The 19,159-nt window shown below is 32.0% G+C and overlaps 1 long non-coding RNA gene across 1 annotated transcript; it reads left to right on the plus strand.

The window, feature by feature from the left end:
* The first annotated feature begins 3,084 nt into the window (after positions 1-3,084).
* Positions 3,085-18,298, plus strand: LOC133194574 (uncharacterized). Its single transcript, XR_009722123.1, has 3 exons — positions 3,085-3,112; positions 12,861-13,004; positions 18,173-18,298. It is a non-coding gene; the product is annotated as an uncharacterized LOC133194574 (long non-coding RNA).
* Positions 18,299-19,159: the final 861 nt, after the last annotated feature.

Raw genomic sequence — 19,159 nt, forward strand, 5'->3', positions numbered from 1 at the left:
GAGTACCGAGTACAAGTCAAAATTTGCAGCTCTCCACTGGCAAGTGGTAGCATTTCCATATGAGTGAAAAATTCTCGAGAGGGACGTTAAACAACAACAACAACAACAACAAAAATCAAATGTCAAGCTAGAATAAGGAACTACAGCATTGAACTATTGACCCTTTTTAGTCATTCATAGTTATAAATGAGTCTCCTTGAATCCTAAAATTTCTCAGGAGAAAGCACTGCAATTTTAAATAAGTGTTTATTTTCTAGAAACTTTTGTTTGTGCAGGTGTATCAGATGCATTCCAAAAGTGTTCAGTCACTGAAAATTTAAATACAGTTGAACTTTGGTATCTCAAGCACTGATAACTTGAATACCATGGATATGTCAAAGTTAACTGGAAGTCCGAACCACTTATTTTTTAAGAAATTAACACTCGATATCTTGAATACTCCTATATCTTGAATACTCCTATATATTAGTTTTTTCAGTTCCATCTATTTTAAAATAATGAGGTTTGACTGTGCATGTTTCTTATTTAGCATTTGATGAATTTCATATGAATCACCAACAATTTTTCACATTTTGATGCAAACTTTTATAGTTCTAAACAACCAACCACTCATTAATCAATTACTACATATAATTTAAATAAAATAAATTAACAATTAGTTAAAAGTTCATAATTATATACATTTTACCCACTCTTTTTATGTATTCAACTACAAGATATTATATACATAATTTAAATAAATTTAAATTGATCAGAAATGTCAAAATGGAAAGTTTGAGAAACCTGGCTTCATTTACTGGACAGTACTGAAATTGTAGAAAAGAAGTTCATTCATTTATCAATTTTATGATTCGTTCTAGGAACAGATCAGAAAATATGTTTCAAAAATAGGTAGTATCTATTAAAATAATTAAAAAAATCAAAGTGAAGGAACACTTTAGCATATGTGCCTGCCTGTTCATCTATTTGCAATCATACTAATAAATATACAAAGCTGATGTATCAAGATAATAAATGCCACTATATAAGTGAAGCATTTCAAGTAAATCTTTTGGTTGTAACCATTATAGCATTTTGTCGTGTTAAACAGAAAAAGTAATCTAACTATGAAGTACATGTAGCTCCCAAGTAGTCCATGTGCAAGTACTTCCAAGTTTCTTTGTAACAACCAGTTTTGTACCCATTTTTGCAGATGAGTAGGGCAGTATACATGGACCATATTCAAAAGCTTTAGAGATATTTATGAAATAATGAAAAAGTTTGGTAAAATAATTATAATTTCATTGCCTCAATTGATATAGTTCATGTTTCTTTGGATTGAAAAATCTTTATATAACCTTCAATAAAAGTCCTTAATTATTTCTTATGTATCTTAAAACATGAGATCTGATTGGTTAGCAAGCCGGGTGTAAATTTCCTTACACCCAGCTAAAGCAGGGGTGGGGTGGGTGGGGTTAAATAATGTGACATCACAATGAATAGTTTCTATATCAAATAAACACCATACAACATGATGTCACGATGTATTGAAGCATGTAGTAAATCAATAGTTTAAAATATTAGCGGAATTGGGTTTACAGAGAAATTATTAGGTTATATAGGAAATAAAGATTTGTTATCCAGGTGTAATCAAGGGTGTACAAAGATTTACCTGTTAGCAAATATAACCTATCACTGGGTCGTATTTTGGCTGACTTGCTTCATACCAATTGTTAGGCCTTTGTTTATATGCTAAATTTGACTATCGAATATTCCATCTACTTAATCAATACATAAGGCTCACAGTGGGTGTGGCCAGTCAACAGAGGATGCTTAATCCTCCTTGGCACGTGATCCCACCTCTGGAATTTCAGGGGGTCTGTGTTTATGCAGTGTTCAAAGATTTGTATTGTTTGTAATTTTTATGAAATAGATCACTGTTCATTATCTTCTCTTTTTCACTCCATATCCATACCCCGCAATCATAACTTTGACCTTTTGACTCCAGAATCAAGAGGAATCATCCTTCCACTGGAGTAGAGACTGATCTAAAAGCCAAATTGAAAACAACTAAATCATAGACACAAATTTAATTTCTGATGTACACGTACCCTAAATTAAATTAGTGATTATTGCATGCCCCAAAATAAATACAGGGACCCAAGACTTTATCTTTAAAATAATTAAAATTTCTTTTAAACAATGTATAAGTACTGCACAACAAATGTAAATCACATAACACATAAATATGCATAGACATTTAACACATACAACAGGGTGACTGGGCTATGTGTATGTTTAAGGTGTGCAATAGAACATCTCCTATGACACGATACAATATTTTACAAGATGGTGTGTATATATCGAATAAATTATGTGATATTTTGTTAGTATATATTATATTACTATATAGGTCTCTGGGTATTGCTAAGAGACCCCTAACATAGAATGAAATGCAAGTTGGGACCCATGCATGTAGTTTTCTCGTTTATTTAATTAGACGCATGCAATTTCTTCACTTTAAGAGCATATTTTATGATTAAACAAATGTCATTTCAAACTCTACCAGATATACTGTAATACAGTGCCCTACACTCAGTATGTGTACAGGGTGATAAAAAATACATTATCAATATTGCTATTTATCATGTTTATTTACCAATAATTTCAAAACTTTTTAATTCTGTATTGCATATTTATGAAAAAATCATGACGATACTATCATCAATTACTTGCAATAGGATTAATCAATAAAATAAATGAATTGTGCATTTCCGTCCTCATCACCATCTTTCTTCAGCATCGACTGATACGAGGTTCGACATGGCAATTATAAATAAATATTTATCTTTTTATTCTGTCTTCAAATGCTGTACAGCTGGTCTGAAAAAATGTGATGGATTACCAGAGGAAATAAGATCTGATTTATTAGAATTAAATGTTCTGTATTTAAAAAAAAACGGGTTGGCAATTTACGAAACAATAGTGGGTCGGGTTATTTAGCCAACCAAAATGGCAGTACAGGCTCCGACCGAGGACTGAGGTCAGTGAGGAAGCTTAGGATGACTAATAAGAATGGTTGCGGCGATTTTTTTGTTGTGGAAGTATTAGAAGAATGTGTAAGAAACATACGGTTAGTCGCCTAAGTTCAAATCTATCAAATTCAAAGTTTTAATAAAAAGATATCTACAATTCTACACTTGGACGATACACTGATACACAGTCATTTAGCTGGTACAATCACTAGTGGGGTTAAAAAATAATTTAATTCATAGTTTAACTTGCTGTAATCCTTGTAACAACAGTAAAGCAGTGGAGATACCAAACACCAAAACCAAATAATATAAAACTCAATTTTTGTTTGCACTGCAATTGACTGGAGTCATCTGGAAGAGGAAGTAGTTGTAGATAGAATTTTATAATCATTAAAATGATTAATGTGCTTCAGACCCGGTTTAAGAGAGGTGTTAGGAGGGCTCGTCTGCAGACGCAGTTAGATTATTTAACTAATTTAAAAGTAGTTCCTGCCCCAAAGCTATTAAAGAGTTTTAAGACCGCGTTACAACATCCTGATGACTACATGTAAATGCACCCTCCTCCATCACATTAAAACCCAAGAGGATTCTTATAAATTTATACTGGTACATAAACAAATTGATTGAAGAAATGCCCATGTAGAAAACGCATGGTTTTTTCTCGTCAATGTGGTAGCATTATACTGGTGGATGAAACTTGACATATTAGTATTGATAGAATACTTCAAATTACAATTACTTGTTTTTAATTTTAACCTAAAATCATTAAAGTCATGACTGTATTTGTGGACCCCTACAGTTTGGGGTATTTCGAATCCTGTGTGTACATGAGAGCAGATGAATAAAATACACATGCTGCACACTTGTTATATTAATTTTACATGTCAGATGTACACTCAATTTTTAGACAGGACCAAACTTTACTAGTCAGTGTCGATCAGACATGCCTTATAAATGTTAAACCCTGTGTCCGAATGCATAAATATTTTTTACTTGTCTGATTCTGAACAGATTTAAAGAAATTTGTTGAACTTAATGAAGGCTAAATTAGCTATAAAAATAACTGACTTATTTAGATTTGTGTTATCATGAAGATAGAAATTTTAATTGCGCTCCTCCTCTCATTAGCAATATTTATCGAGGTATAACTGAGCGTTAAAGATGGAAAATTTATGCTATGCTACAAGTACATATTTTAACTTCAGTATCTTGAATCGTAGGATATCACAAAGTTTTTTCTAGGACCCATTAGGTTCGATGTTTATATTCTACTCTAAAATGCTTAAAAATGAGTTTTTATACTACTAGTATCATTTACGTTTTTGAAAAACATTTTTTAATAATTTTTTTTATCATGTTCCCTTACAGAAATTTCTGATAAGTGACTTATAAGTGATTTATTCTTTTACTTATAAGTTGTTTATACTGGACTTATACTTCACTGATACATTTAACTTATAAGTGACTGATTAGTGACTCATTAGGATTTTATATGCAAATGAGGTGCTTGACTTATAAGTGACTTATAAGCCAAGTATTAGCCACTTTTGCTTTATGCAAGTATAGTCACTTATAAGTGACTTATAAGTCAAGTATTAGCCCTTTATACTTTATCAAGTATTTGTCACTTATAAGTGAAGTACAGCACTGCCTCTAAGATCTTAATTTAGAACAGAGCTTCAAATCATGCAGGGGTTGCATGATGTTCAAAGTTTTTTTTTACATATATGCATATGCATCTTCACCTAAGATGAAAAAATTAAGTTAACATTTTATGACAAAAAAAATTCCCTCTCATATGACATTCTTTGATGATGCAAACTTTATATATTATTTCAGTTCACAAACAAAAATGTTGGACAAAAAGAAATCAATTAAGATTTAATGACCTTGAGGTTTCTTCAAATTTATGAAATCTGAAAGCAACTGATTCAAAATTTCAGGCAAAGGAAGTTAAAATAAAAAGATGATGTGAATAGAACCTACTTGTTGAACCTGATGTGAAGGCATACTCAAAATAAATTTGAAATCTCCAACAACATCCTTTCACAGAGACTAACTTAGTTTCAAATTCTTGTTGTTTATCTCTTCAGAGACAAAGTTTCTGATTGGTTAGCTTGGATACCCACAATGCAACTCAAGAGAAGTCTGGTATAGTGTAAAAATTCTAAGTCCACACTTATTCTGGCTAATACCATACTGATCTTCACTTATAAGTGAAGTATAAGTGAAATATTCACTGATATTTGGCTAATCTTCACTTATAAGTGAAGTATTAACAAAATCTGTTCCTCACTTATACTTACTTTGACTTATAGAACACTTATAAGTAAATTGCAAAACTTATAGGTGACTTATAAGTGGCTTATAAGTGAAGTATAAAACACTTATAAGTTTCTATTGGTTTTTTCTGTAAGGGTTTTTATCACAAATATAGTTTCACTATATATACCATGAAGAATTCACATCACATCATAAACAGTTAATAACAAATGCTAGAAACAAATACAACAAAACAGAAACAGTTGTAACACCCTCTTGATCATCCTCGTGTGCTTTTATGCTACATATTATAATTGCTTGGGTTCGAGATTTAATGCTGTTGGTTGCTTAGGCATATATAAACAAAAAATGGGGCAGAGTTCCTGGGCCTGACATTGTATGCTCATCCACTTGTCCAGTACATGTACCAGTAAAATTTTTCATGAACAAGTGATAATTACTGATCACTGTCCGATTTGACAAGGGATATTTTTCTAGGCAGAATTTTTTTTAGCTGAGCATGAAAACTTAAAGAATTAAAATTTGTTGTCAACTTTTTATCGGAAGTTCAAAATGAAAACATGCCATGCATGCGGTTTGTAAATAGTTAAATGTTGAATGATCCTGCTCGTAATAATGATGGCCCTGGTTGTCAAACTTGATCAGGAACAATGTTACTATGAAACTTGTCTGAAATATCTGATGTTTTTCAGGCATTTGTCACAATTTTAATTTTAATATTTAAAGTACCAGGAAGTTTACTACTTAGAACTACAGTAACTTTGAAACGTGTACTTTTACTGAAGGAAATTTGGGTTTTTATTATCTGGCAGGAGAGCTTTAGCAAAAGACAATTTAGGCTACAAAGGATAAGCAAAAGAAGGCAAAGAAAAATTTGAAGTCATATAGTCAGCTATTTCTTGTTGTTACTATTTTTCTTTCATACATGTAATTATATAACATGATTTACATCTACTTTAGGATAGGATGATACAGTTTAGTAATTTGCAATAGATGTGTCCACTCAAAATCTCAAAAACAGACTCAATGAATGTATTTATAGACTATTGTAATGTACAATATTTTTTCAAATTGTTAAATAGGTCTTTTATGAAATATTTTTATACAAGTAAAAGTTATGTTCAGACAAGTAAATTTCACAATCACTTACTTCGAGGGTAACATGCCAGAATATTTTCCCCAATTGTGTCACCCAATGTCGAATGCATATCTTGTCATTTAATTATTCAGTTTTATTTATTTTGATATATCCAAAAACATTATTGCTTATGTAATTGCTAGTCATGAGTACCCCCTGGAGATAAGCCTATTATGGCAATAGATGGGACTGAAAAAAAAAAAACCTTTGAGAAACAGATAATTGAGGTTTCAAGAATAGCGGGTAAAGTTCATAAACTCACTGAACTTGAGCACTTAGACATATCCATGGTATTTGAGAAAGAGTTTTAAAATACATAAGTAAAACTGTCATTAACAATAAATTTTATTTCTCCATTTTTTATTTTAGCACACCTGAGCCAAAGGCTTAAGAGAGATTTTCTGATCAAAATTTGTCTGTTGTCTGTCACTGTTGTTGTTGGAGGCGGCGACATAAACTTTTCACATTTTCATCTTTTTCTCCGGAACAACTTTGCCAATATTAACCAAACTTGCCACAGAGCATCCTTGGGTAAAGGAAATTCAAGTTTTTTTCATATGAAGGGCTACACCCTCTTCCAAGGGGAAATAATTAAGAATTGTTGTAAATTTAATGGCATCTTTAAAACCATTTCTTCTCAAGAATCAGTAGACCAGAAAATGAAAATTCTCTGAAAGCTTCATTACCTAGTGTACATTCAGGTTTGTTTAAATCATGACCCCCCCCCCCCCCAGGGCAGGGTGGGGCCACAATGGACAATCAAATTTTTACATATGAATAAATACACATCATCATGTGTAGTAAAAAAAAAAGTAGAACAGCAAGGCCATAGTGACTCGGGTGAGCATTGTTGCCCATGGCCACTTGTTCTTTTTACAGGCATTTTTTACTTTGACAAATTGCACTTTAATAATATAATTATAAGCTTAAATTGGATAATATTTTATTAACCATAACATTGTTAATCAAACTTTGGTGAAACTGAAATTAACTTGTCAAATGACTAGAAATTTCTTACTGAATCTAGATATGGATATACAGTTCTACAACATTTAAAATTTTACTGTGGCTCAGCACACATAAACAAAAATTTTTGGAGATCAATAACATTTTGTCGAAATCAAAGACAAAACCAAATGCTTGGGTATTTATTTACAAAGTTTGATTTGTTAATTTTTTATCATATGAATAATTTGATTGCGCCCATGACAAAAGGGCCATATGGCAATTTTGCTAAAACAGAGAAATAACGTCATAAAGATATGACGTTGCAGACGGTGAGCGTCGACGCAGATTTTTTTTATCCACGTGTTTTACGTTTTGACATGTAAGCTCACTTTTGTCGTTGTTCTCAACATTGAAATAATTATTTATTTTCATTTATATCTTTAATTCAGTTCTTGATCTTCTAGTCCACTGATATTAATTAAAATATTTAGAATTTTATTCGAGACCCGTTTCTTTACTACATGTTATTGTAGCTTTATACGTCTCTGAGACTGATCTGGGCTATGCATTTCCTATACATGTATATCTGAAGCTTCAGTCAAGGTGATTTTCTGGATAATTGAATATGGATGAACGAATGCGATTTTGATATATAGACAAATTGAAGTTATTTGTTAGACACGGGTATATTATCAAAATATTGCAGAGGAAATTGTTTTCCTGTATAAGATCCGCCCCACCATTCTCAACTCATCGATCATGTAAACATTGAAGCATTGGTACATCGTGCATAAATTTTTGTTATAAAATGCTTTAATTGCCAAAAATTTGAAACTGATCACACTTCTTTCAACAGAAAAGAAAAGTATTCTTGTAAGTTTTCACAAATCTAGCGAAAGTACGAACGAATGACAGACGTGATATTATTTTTAAGAACTATAAATAAAAACAAGAGAGGTAACTCCGACAAGCGAGATACTAGAGAGGTACCAGAGAGGGACTTTCTTTTTTTTTTAACACCATTCAAAATCAACATACTCATACAAATTTGCTCTCGTAGTATAAAAAAATATTTTTAAAAATCTTACTTATCATCAGTTAAAAAAACGTTTTAATTGTAAGTATTATATTTATATTTTCTTTAAAAGTATTTTTGAAAGCTTATGGAACTAGCTGCTGTCAAAGTGAAAGAGAAAAAAAATATAGAATAAGAAATAGATGCTACATTGAACCAGACTTTCATTTATTTTTTAAATCTTTTACATTTGCATCTATTTATTTTAACATGAAATTATTTTTTAAAATAACTTGAATTTGAATTTTTTTTTCAGTAATAATGATCATAAATTTAAATAAAATGAAATTAAAAAAAAAAAATTGTATTTTTGTTGTTGCCACTTCCGATGTAAGTACTTGAAAACAAACAAAAATTACCGAATGAAATAAAATTGTTCTAATTGTTCTAGCTTAAAAAAAAGTTTACATGTATGTATACCTGATGTGTGTGTGAAAGAGGGAGAGAGAAAGAGAGAGAGAGATCTCGAGAGAGATGTTACATTAAATCGAGTTTATTAATACAATGTGAAATGTGAAACTTTAATGAAAAGGCGAATTTTCAAAAACACAACAATATGGTATTATGAAAAGAAATCTCTATCTCTTTTTTTTTTTCTTTTGCTGTCTATTTATTTTCAGTAACTCGAAAACATAACATTTTGGTACTCGTGTTGTGCATAAAAAAGTTCGAAGGTTTTAGCTTTATCTGCAGTTTTTAGTCACTTAAAAGTCAAATATATGTAATCCTTGTCATTCATAGAATCTCAGCATTGTATGTCATTACAGTTCTATTATCAATCTAAAACTCGTTTTCTTATTGAAATAATAATCTCAGTTATCTGTTTAGTATGATATTGCTTAACTTGCCGTTGAATTATGTAAACAGGCTGATTTTGTTATTTGGATTTATTGAAATAAATCTTGTTAAGATCAAATTGTATTCAAACATGCATTGTACAAATTAAATTAAATGCTAAAAATATACTGCACAAAAGACTAAGAATATGTTTGCAAGTTTTTATTTTTGTGGCAGTGAAGGAGACCGGGGAAGAGGGCCAGGGTCATTTTATATTACCGGAACCTAACTACTTTACAGTGTATCTGTAAAGCTTTACAAGAATAAGCATATCCAAGTCTCTGGCATGGGGCCAGAATGGAATTTTTATATTGTAAAACTTCATATACAATAACATTTGAAAACAATAACATTAGAATTTCATACGATAATGAAGCCGCGAGAAATGGGGGGGGGGGGGGATTCTACACACACCATCACATAACAATATATACATGTACCTAAATGTGTGCCACATCGTAAAAATTTGTCATTTAAAAACTCAGCCAGTCAGGGAATATTATGAACCAGTCGCATTTAACTGACTGGATATATAAAACTTTCAATTAATTTTTACACCCCCCCCCCCCAACCGAAAAAATTCTATTAATTAATCTGCATGTCATTGATTCATAACGACAACATATATATAATTATTTATGATTTATTTCTTAGAAAAATCTATTTGATATTAATTTTTAAAAAAATGACATTGATTTCATTCAAAGTTCGGATAAAATTTGTTGAAATGACAATAAAATACCCGATATCTGTTAATACCCAGTGTATACATGTTCTTCTAAAACCATTTAATTTTACAGAATCAAACAAAATCGTTATTCTAGGACGCAATTTTTCTCACGATTAACTAGATTTGATAGCAGTTAAGTTTCCAGTTCCAGGAATGTGGAGCTCAAGATAGCTGTTTGTTTTGAAAATGACCCTGCTCATATACATGTACGTAAGGAGAGAGTTCAAGGTGCAAAAATAAATTGAGGAATTATTTCAATATTATTTCAAACCTAACCAAAAGACGTATTTGGAGATTATGGGGTTGGTGGTGGGAAGGCATCCCCCCTGCACATCTAAAATATAGGAAGATTTTAAAAATACGACAACCCTCGTATGCTATTAAGCTCTGTTAACTATAAGTATTGCATGTTTCTGTCATTTAACTTTTAACCCCCCTCCCCCCCCCCCACACACACACACATAATCCAACCACTGGTCATCCTGGATCTGTTCCTTTCATTTTAAATGCATGTGAATTATAATTCATCCATTTGTTTATAATTTATCAACCTGCTTACTTAAAATTAATTATTCAAAAATTTTCCTTGCTGTGACTGAAAAAAATGTGTATCATTTCAATTTAAAAAAGAAGTTTTGTTACCACATGCGGGTAGAAGTCCTTCTGATTTTTTGTTTACAAATTTTTTTTTATCGAATATTGCTTAACATGCAGTGAATCAACTTAATGTCCTTAACTTGTTGTACAGCGTATACGGTAACTCACTACATTTCACAAATTTTCTGTCTTATTTAGAAAACAAAACAAAAACACGACAAATTTTCACTACCCAGCAGCATCTATTTTATTGTTGTTCCCGAGAATTTTTTTGAAATATTTTTTAACTTCACATTTCGAAAGAGATATCGTTTATACTGGATTCAACCCCCCCCCCCCCCCCAAAAAAAAAAAAAAAATTGACATCTAGTCCTATCGAGAGCCATGCTTAAAATGAGATGATTTTCGAATGAATTCTACAGGTTTCTCAAACGATTATTACACGAGATGAATACTTTGGTTTTGAGAGAATAAATTGATATTGAACAGAAGCCGCTTGCTTCTCGGGTTTTCCTGACATTCCAACATAGTGAAATGTAAAACAAACAAACGAACAAACACTCATAATTCTATACACCACTGCATGATGGATAATAGTTAATACAACTATTTATTATCATATTATACAATTATTAAAAGAGACAATGATCAAAAATGTTTCTGGAAATGCTCAATAACATACATTTATTACCGCAGTAACATTACAATGCAAAGTGAAAGTCATGTTCACTCTGAAAACTTTTGACGTTGGTGCGAAAGTAACATGACGTCATTGTTTACCTCTTTTAAAAAGTATCATTGATATAAATGAAGAAAAAACCTACTTAGAGTTGACGTAGGGCCATAAAAATTCAGATATGGCAACTTCTAACCTTGCTCTATTAATATCCATGAAAAACTTAAAATGTGTAAAAATTGCCATAAGGGCCCTTTTCCCATGGGCGCAATCATTTACCCTTTCTTTTCAGTAGACCCTTGTTATGCCATGGTTAGCTTAGAGCCAGGAATAGCAAATCAAAATGAACTTAGTCAGTTATTGTTCTTTGTAGAAAGAGACAATTTCTTTTCAGGTTTTCTTTTTCGGTTTCTCATTTTAGGCCTACAGTATTTATTTTTTACTCAAATATTAGGAATATTATACTTGTGGGCAATCAATGAATTTAAGGAATACTCTTTTTTTAGGTGCTCATGATGCAACTTCCTGGATGGTGTGTAAACTGTTTATCAGCATGTGAAATCCATATGATTGAAGGTATCTTACCTATCAATAATATCAATTTTCTCTATTAAAAGCTGCATAAGGAATTATTTTATTTCTGGTCTCAAATTTTTGTCCAAGCATCATTCATTTTTTCTTCATCTTTTATCTAGTGAGGGTCATATTAATTGATTAATTTAATCAAGGCTTTATAGAAAAATATAGTGAATTATTTTCTTGTGTATGACCTTGAAAGGGGCAGAGACTCAGATTTGAAGTTAATATTTTCTAAAATTTTTGACTAGATCATGACATATGTGTGGCTATAGTATTTCACAGGGAAATATCATAAAAAAAACTTATTTTACCTTGAAATTATTGAAACTACGAATTTAGGGACGCATTTGATTGACACATCCTTGCACTTTCACAAAGTAAAACCTCATCCTTGATACTTAAAAAAAGTAGAAATTTTGTTGTGTTTTAGTGAAAAAAATTAAAGATAAAATCCAGAAAATTCACAGTTGAAATGTGAGAAAGCAAAACCAACTCATCAGTAATGTCAGTCCGTGCTCAGTGATGTGTGCAGAGTTTAACAAATTGAACACACCCAATGGAACGTAAACTGTTTTGTGTTCAATTTGTTAAACTCTTCACACATCACTGAGCACGGACTGACAATACTGGTTAGTTGGTTTTGCCCTTCTCATTTCTACTCTTAATTTTCTGGATTATATTTTTTTTATATTTTTTCATTAATATGTATCAAAAAACCTACTTTTCTTAAGTATTAAGAATGAAGTTTACTTGTGAAAGTGCAAGGATGTGTCAATCAAACGCATCCCGAAATTCATAGTTTCAATAATTTACAGATAAAATAAGTTTTTTATTATATTTCCGTGTGAAATGCTATAGCCGCATATATGTCATGATATAATACAGACAATTTGAGAAAATATTTCAAAATGTCGAATCAGTGTCTATGTCCCTTTAAGAGTAACAGGTAACTTCACTTTTGAAAATAATTTTTCTTATTTTAGGAGAAGTCTTCCTTGTTAAAGATCAGCAACGGCAGATAAACAATGCATGATGCAATCTGCTCACTAAAAAGATTACACCAATACATCCCATGACATGTATTTCTACCTATCACCTATGTAACCTTTGTCATGCTCTTCAGAGAGGTAAGAAAACAAAATAATTATGAAAAACAATTTTGGTAAAAGCGACACTTAGAGATCACTTTACATGGTGTCTGTCTGTCTCTCATACCCTAGATCCTGAGAACTGTAATTGGAATGGATTTGATACTTTGCACTTGCATTGCTTGGCACTTTGGCTTTTGTAAAATACCATATACAGTCAAACTCGTTTACATTGAAATTTAAGGGACCTTGAGATTTATTTCAAATTAACCGAATTTCATTATATCTGTGTGCTATGAATTACATAAAAAATGTAGATACAGTTGAACTTCATTATCTGGAACACTGATATCTTGAATACCATGGATATGTCAAAGTGATTTGCTGTCCCAACCACTTATTCTTTAAGTATTTTACCCTCGATATCTCGAATCCTCAGATATCTCGAAGTTTTTTCTCAGTCCCTTCAAGTTAGAGGTAACGAGGCTTGACTGTACAGTAAAAAAAATATACATGTGAGAATTCATATTTTTTACATAACATTACATGCAGTGTTTCAGAAATGTACTTATCTCTATTTTTCAAAAAAGTCCTGAATTTTTTTTACTGTTTTATTATTTTTTTTTTGATCTGTGTTAGAAAACTATCAAGACTATTTATACACGAAAAAAGTTCGTCCTGAACATTGCCGCATAGATGCAATGATTTGTCAGGTTCGAATCTATAGAACAGCCCTGTCTCATCGGCATTGAAAACATATGCTTCATATACTTCAATTCAAGAAGTTTATTTTCCATTTACTTAATTACAGTGGATTTATTTACTCCGGCACTTTCTCCACTAGTGCTGTGTCAATATATTGATTAATCAATACATATCGATATTCAGGAATTTATCGTATCGACAAACTAACTTCCAATACGTATTGGGCAGACAGTTTTTCTTATAATTCTGTGAAAAAGTTGGGAATTTCAGTCACCAAAGATAATTTTTAACTGTTTTTAATTAAAACTGGTCAATAATAAGATAAACTTTAAGGAGATAACACATCTTAATTAACTATTGCAAAATTCATATACAACTATATTTTAACATATTAGTTTTTCAGTCATTAAAAGTTTGAATTTGAAGTGTTCTTTGTAAAGACAGTGAGACATATGAACTTCCAATTTGGTATTAAAACACCCAGTTTTTATCAAATTTATGCATTAAATGATTTACAAGACCTTTTTGCTAGACTTATTTAAGAATCCAATATATTGCATATTGCTTTATAAAATATCTTATCGAAATATTTTGGTCAATACACAGCCCTATTCTCCACACACCAATGTACACATGACATCCCTGCGTATTTTATCCATGTCGGTCTTAATGCCGTAGTTAGAAAATAAAAATGGCGACTAATATGTTCCGGTGAGAAATGCTCAATGATTATTGTTTTATCTATACAACACATAATTAAATTTGTACAGGTCCACCAACATCAAATCACCTGTGAAAAATTAACACGTGCTAGACTTTATATATAGTCAGTCACCTGAGTCCATGCGTCGCATTCGGCAACTTCAATGTACTCGTTATCAAAACTGCTATAGGCTTTGTGTTCAGAGGACTCCAAAATCACTTCAAATTAACAGAGTTTTTCAAGTTAACCAATTTCAATCTAAACAAGTATTTATTGCAAAGAAACTGTACCAGCATTTTAGGAGAAACATAGTTCATTTCAAACAAACCGATTATTCAAACAAAGAGAGTTCAATGCAAGTGAGTTCGTTACATTACAATTCAGTTGACCTTGACCTTTGATTTTATAAAATCACTCTGGCGGTTGATTGAATTATTTTTTTTTTTTTTCCTTTGATTTTTGATTTTGAGAAGCAGGATTTTGATAATTAGCATTTATATCACATTTTACTGTATATGAGCTCATGACACTGTATTTTGAAATTGTATGCAATATAACCACACAAACTGAAATTTAAATACAATGAAAAGACATCAGGATGGGTATACCAAAAGTATCGTTATAGAGTGAATAGAGACTGAAATCTCTTTTGGAAGATATCTGGGATAAAGATATGCTTATTAAAAATAATTATTTTAATTATTATACCCCCACTCTGAAGGAGAGGGGGGTATACTGTTTTACCCTTATGTGTCTGTCTGTCTGTCTGTCTGTCCGTAACAAATATTTCGTCACAGTTTTCTCAGCAACTACCCATCGCAGATGCTTGAAATTTTAGTACACACTTTATTGAGGTATGCCATATGGTGGGATTCATTTTCGAATGAATCTGATTTCAACTTCCTGTTTATCCGTGCGTCTGTCTGTACCATACATAACAAATTTTGGTTGCAGTTTTCTCAGCAACTACTGATTGCAGATGCTTGAAATTTTAGCACATTCTTTGTTAAGGCATGCCATATGGTGGGATTTATATTTGTACGAATCCGATGTCAACTTCCTGTTTATCCGTGCATCTGTCCATACCATACATAACAAATTTTGGTCGCTGTTTTCTCAGCAACTACTGATTGCAGATGCTTGAAATTTTAGCACACTCTTTGTTTATGCATGTCATATGTTGGGATTCATTTTTGTACAAATCTGATGTCAACTTCTTGTTCATCCTTGTGTCTGTCCATAACTGAACTTGTGTATATTCACATCAGAATGTATATTCTCATCAAAGCAGGGGTATTACTAGTGAACATTGGCTCACAGACTTCTTGTTAATTTCAATTTTATAATTCACTTTAGCTTTGAAGGGTGGAGAATCATATATCTATTGTCAGATTTTATATGATAAATGCTATTCTGTATGGGTCTTACTATTTGTGGATTTTTTTTTTCTTTGCTATATAAGGGCTATTTTGAAATTAATGAGACATTTACTTTTACTCCATAAAAGAAAGACATAAATTCATGAAAATTTGTCAACATTTTAACAAGAACAAATAAAACAGCTATGCAAAATTTCTAATTGATAGAGTAATTAGACATGTCCCATTGGAATTATAAACTTGCATATGTCTATTGACCTAAAGCATCATTGCTTCTTCATTTTCATCTCATGCCAGCCATAGATCTTTACCATGTTGAGACAGTCTGGAAGCTTTAATGCTTCTTTCTCTGTCATCACAGAAACTACTCAACTGATTGAGATGAAACCTTTTTAGGGTTAACAGGCATGTTGTGTAGATGTGCAGAAGGAAGGTCATTTTACCCACACTTACAAGCACATGTGTGCGCGTGCAAGGAGTGAAATGACTGAAGCAATTGAAACACCATTAACCTTCCTGTTTTTTTTATGATATGCTTTGAACTTCATTGTATAAACTTATATTAGTGGTGTAAGAGGTAGGAGAGGTGGTTGAATTAGCAAGAAAGCATGTGCATGCATGTGTGCTTTGCTCTGTTTGACTGACACAAAAAATCTCAATAACCTTTTTTTTTTTTTGATGAAATGCTTTGAAATTTAAAACATAGTCACACACAAAAAGGCTCTACATTTTGATATAATATATGAGATATTGTGAAAACACGCTCATGCAAGTGTGCTGCAATTTGATTGGCTTAAACTTTAAATGGCTGTTACAGTAGTAACTTTCTTAGTTTATAACAAAACTGGATGGAATTTACAATATAGATAGGTGTAATGGGTTCCTACATTGTGCTACTATGAAAATTGAATGCAAGAACGTGGATTCTGATTTGCTAATACTTATATGGCTGTATCTCTCATAGTTTTCAATGAAAATCTTTAGATTTCTTACATAGCTATTTATTGTGAGTCTCTTCAGGAGGAAGGAATATGAAATATTTAGAAAATATGGGCATGTGCATGCGCTAGAGGTGTAACGATACAGCAATACATCGATCGTATTGATCGCAAGGGCTGACGATAAGCGTATCACCATGTATGTATTGTGATACAGTAGAAGATAATTTTCATTGTTTTGTTTGTAACTTCTACATTCAACCTAACAAATTTTAATGTTTTAAAATGGTTGAAAAAAGGTAGCAAAGAAAAAATACAATATCAAGACTATAAATCCACCTTTTATTAACTTTGACAAGGGTTATCAAGATATTCTTTGTATATTTTCTATAACTGTGGAGTTAGCAAAGAATTATATGTTAAGATAAAGCTTAATTCAATTGGTGACAGCTGTATCATGGTACATGTTGTATATCACATGACCGTATCATGATATGTACCGGTATCATATTGTTAGGTAGTTTGCGATACTCAGGCCTAGCATGCGCTGAAATCCAATTGGCTAATACTCGAAGAACTATACCAGTGTTGTTTTTCGAATAAATACCACTGAAAATAAAGTATAGATTTATTAAACAAAAGAATTGCATAATTAAAGGAAGCCTGTAGTGAATGGGGCCCATAAGAGAATGGGGAAGTGTTTGGGGAACATCTGAAACAGTTCTCATTACAGTTAGCACTAGTTGTTATTGTTTTAGCAGATCTTTTAGTCTGGAAAAGAGTTCTCCACAGAGCTACGTAAAATTCTATAGGCATGCTTGCTGTGTCGCGTTGACGTCAAAATCTATTTTATTGATGTAATGAGATATCTATACCTAGCTTAGATTTTTTTATGATCTCCGTATTTTTGATTGAAATTCTAAGAAGCTTGCACAAAATGAATTGAAATGAAATTGAAAAAATAAATACCGATATATAATTTGAATTATTTTCGCTCTGGCTGTATATGGGTCCACGGGGAGTTTGAACATAGGTATAACATATTTCAATATATGATTTCGTGACGGCACCGGGTACCCCTTCTATTTACCCATCAATATACCATTGAAAAGAAGAAATAAAATATTTGTAAAATATTTGTTGCTTTTATTAATTCTTAGTGTTTGTCAAACATATATGCCATTTTCACCAAAAGGCATTACTTGGAAAGAAAAATAAACACTATGTACTAATAATCTCTTAACAGCCCTCATAATGCTTGTATCAAATAATATTTGACCACCCTTAGATTTTCTTTTAATCTTAAATAATGATGCTGTTCATCAGGCGACACGTGTTCCTTGGAACACTCTTTTAATTTTAGCTATTAAGATTATTTGGACTTAAAAGTCAAGTTAATAATCTTCTAACAAACATTTTCTTCTGTCATGTTTAATTCATAGTCACTAGGCAACACTGAAATTTCCACTCATTGCTTTTCAGTCATCAACAGGAAAAGGAATTACCGGTAAGTTGACAGGACTTTCCACACTGTTTCTGGTAGCAGCTTATGATTGAATTGATGGTAGAAGACATGGCCCACTTAATCAAAGGTAAATCTCATGGAATAGTGCTAATAGTACTGATATTTTTTTACTCTGTTTTGCATTGAAGCTTTAGGTCAAAGGCAAATTTCCTTTGTGTGGATTCTTTTATTCTTCTCAGAAATGTGTGGCTGCTAATTGAGCCATAGCTGTCTGTTTTCTTTGAGAATCAAAGAATTGCAGCAAGTCTTTTAGGTTTTCAATGAAATTTCCTTGTTTTTCAGATAATCTATATAGAGTGGCACCTTAACTACCACTGGTGAAATAGAAGATGACTAGTGGATGGTCATCACTTTGCAGCTCACTTTCACTTTCTGCAGCCCATCTCTTCTCATCCACAATCATTGTCTTTGGAGGAATGGTGACAGTGCAGTCCTCATGGCTGGGCAGGTAACTTCCTTTCCTTTATTTCTCAGCTTTCACCTTTCTTACAAAATTTATTTCCATAGAACACTGCTACAATTTTCTTCCTCTAAGAACACAGTATATGTCACTTGGGTAGCAGCTTAGAATTGGGTCTTCCCAATGGCACTGAAGGTGGCATTTTTGTATTGAGCATCTCCTTCCACTCTGATACGTGTATCAGGAGTTCCCCATTTTTCATTTAGATCCTGAATGTTCTGTCTTATATTCATCATGCTGGTCTTCTACCCCCACAACAAAGGTTGGGGGAATATATAAGAATCACCTTGTCAGTCTATCGGTGCCAACTTGTTGGTCATTGGAAGCTCAAACTTGGTACGAAGAATGTTTATGACCTGTTGGTGTGTCATGATCTTGACCCAAGGTCATTCCGGCTAGTTCAACAGGGTTTGACACTAAGGCATGTTTGACCCAGTCTAGTAAATGAGTGGTCCAGTCGTGTAAAAGACCAGTTGGTCGTATT

Source organism: Saccostrea echinata, unplaced genomic scaffold, assembly GCF_033153115.1.
Source record: "Saccostrea echinata isolate AGI-Se365-2 ecotype Australia unplaced genomic scaffold, CSIRO_AGI_Sech_v1 ptg000029l, whole genome shotgun sequence".
NCBI classification, from domain to species: domain Eukaryota; kingdom Metazoa; phylum Mollusca; class Bivalvia; order Ostreida; family Ostreidae; genus Saccostrea; species Saccostrea echinata.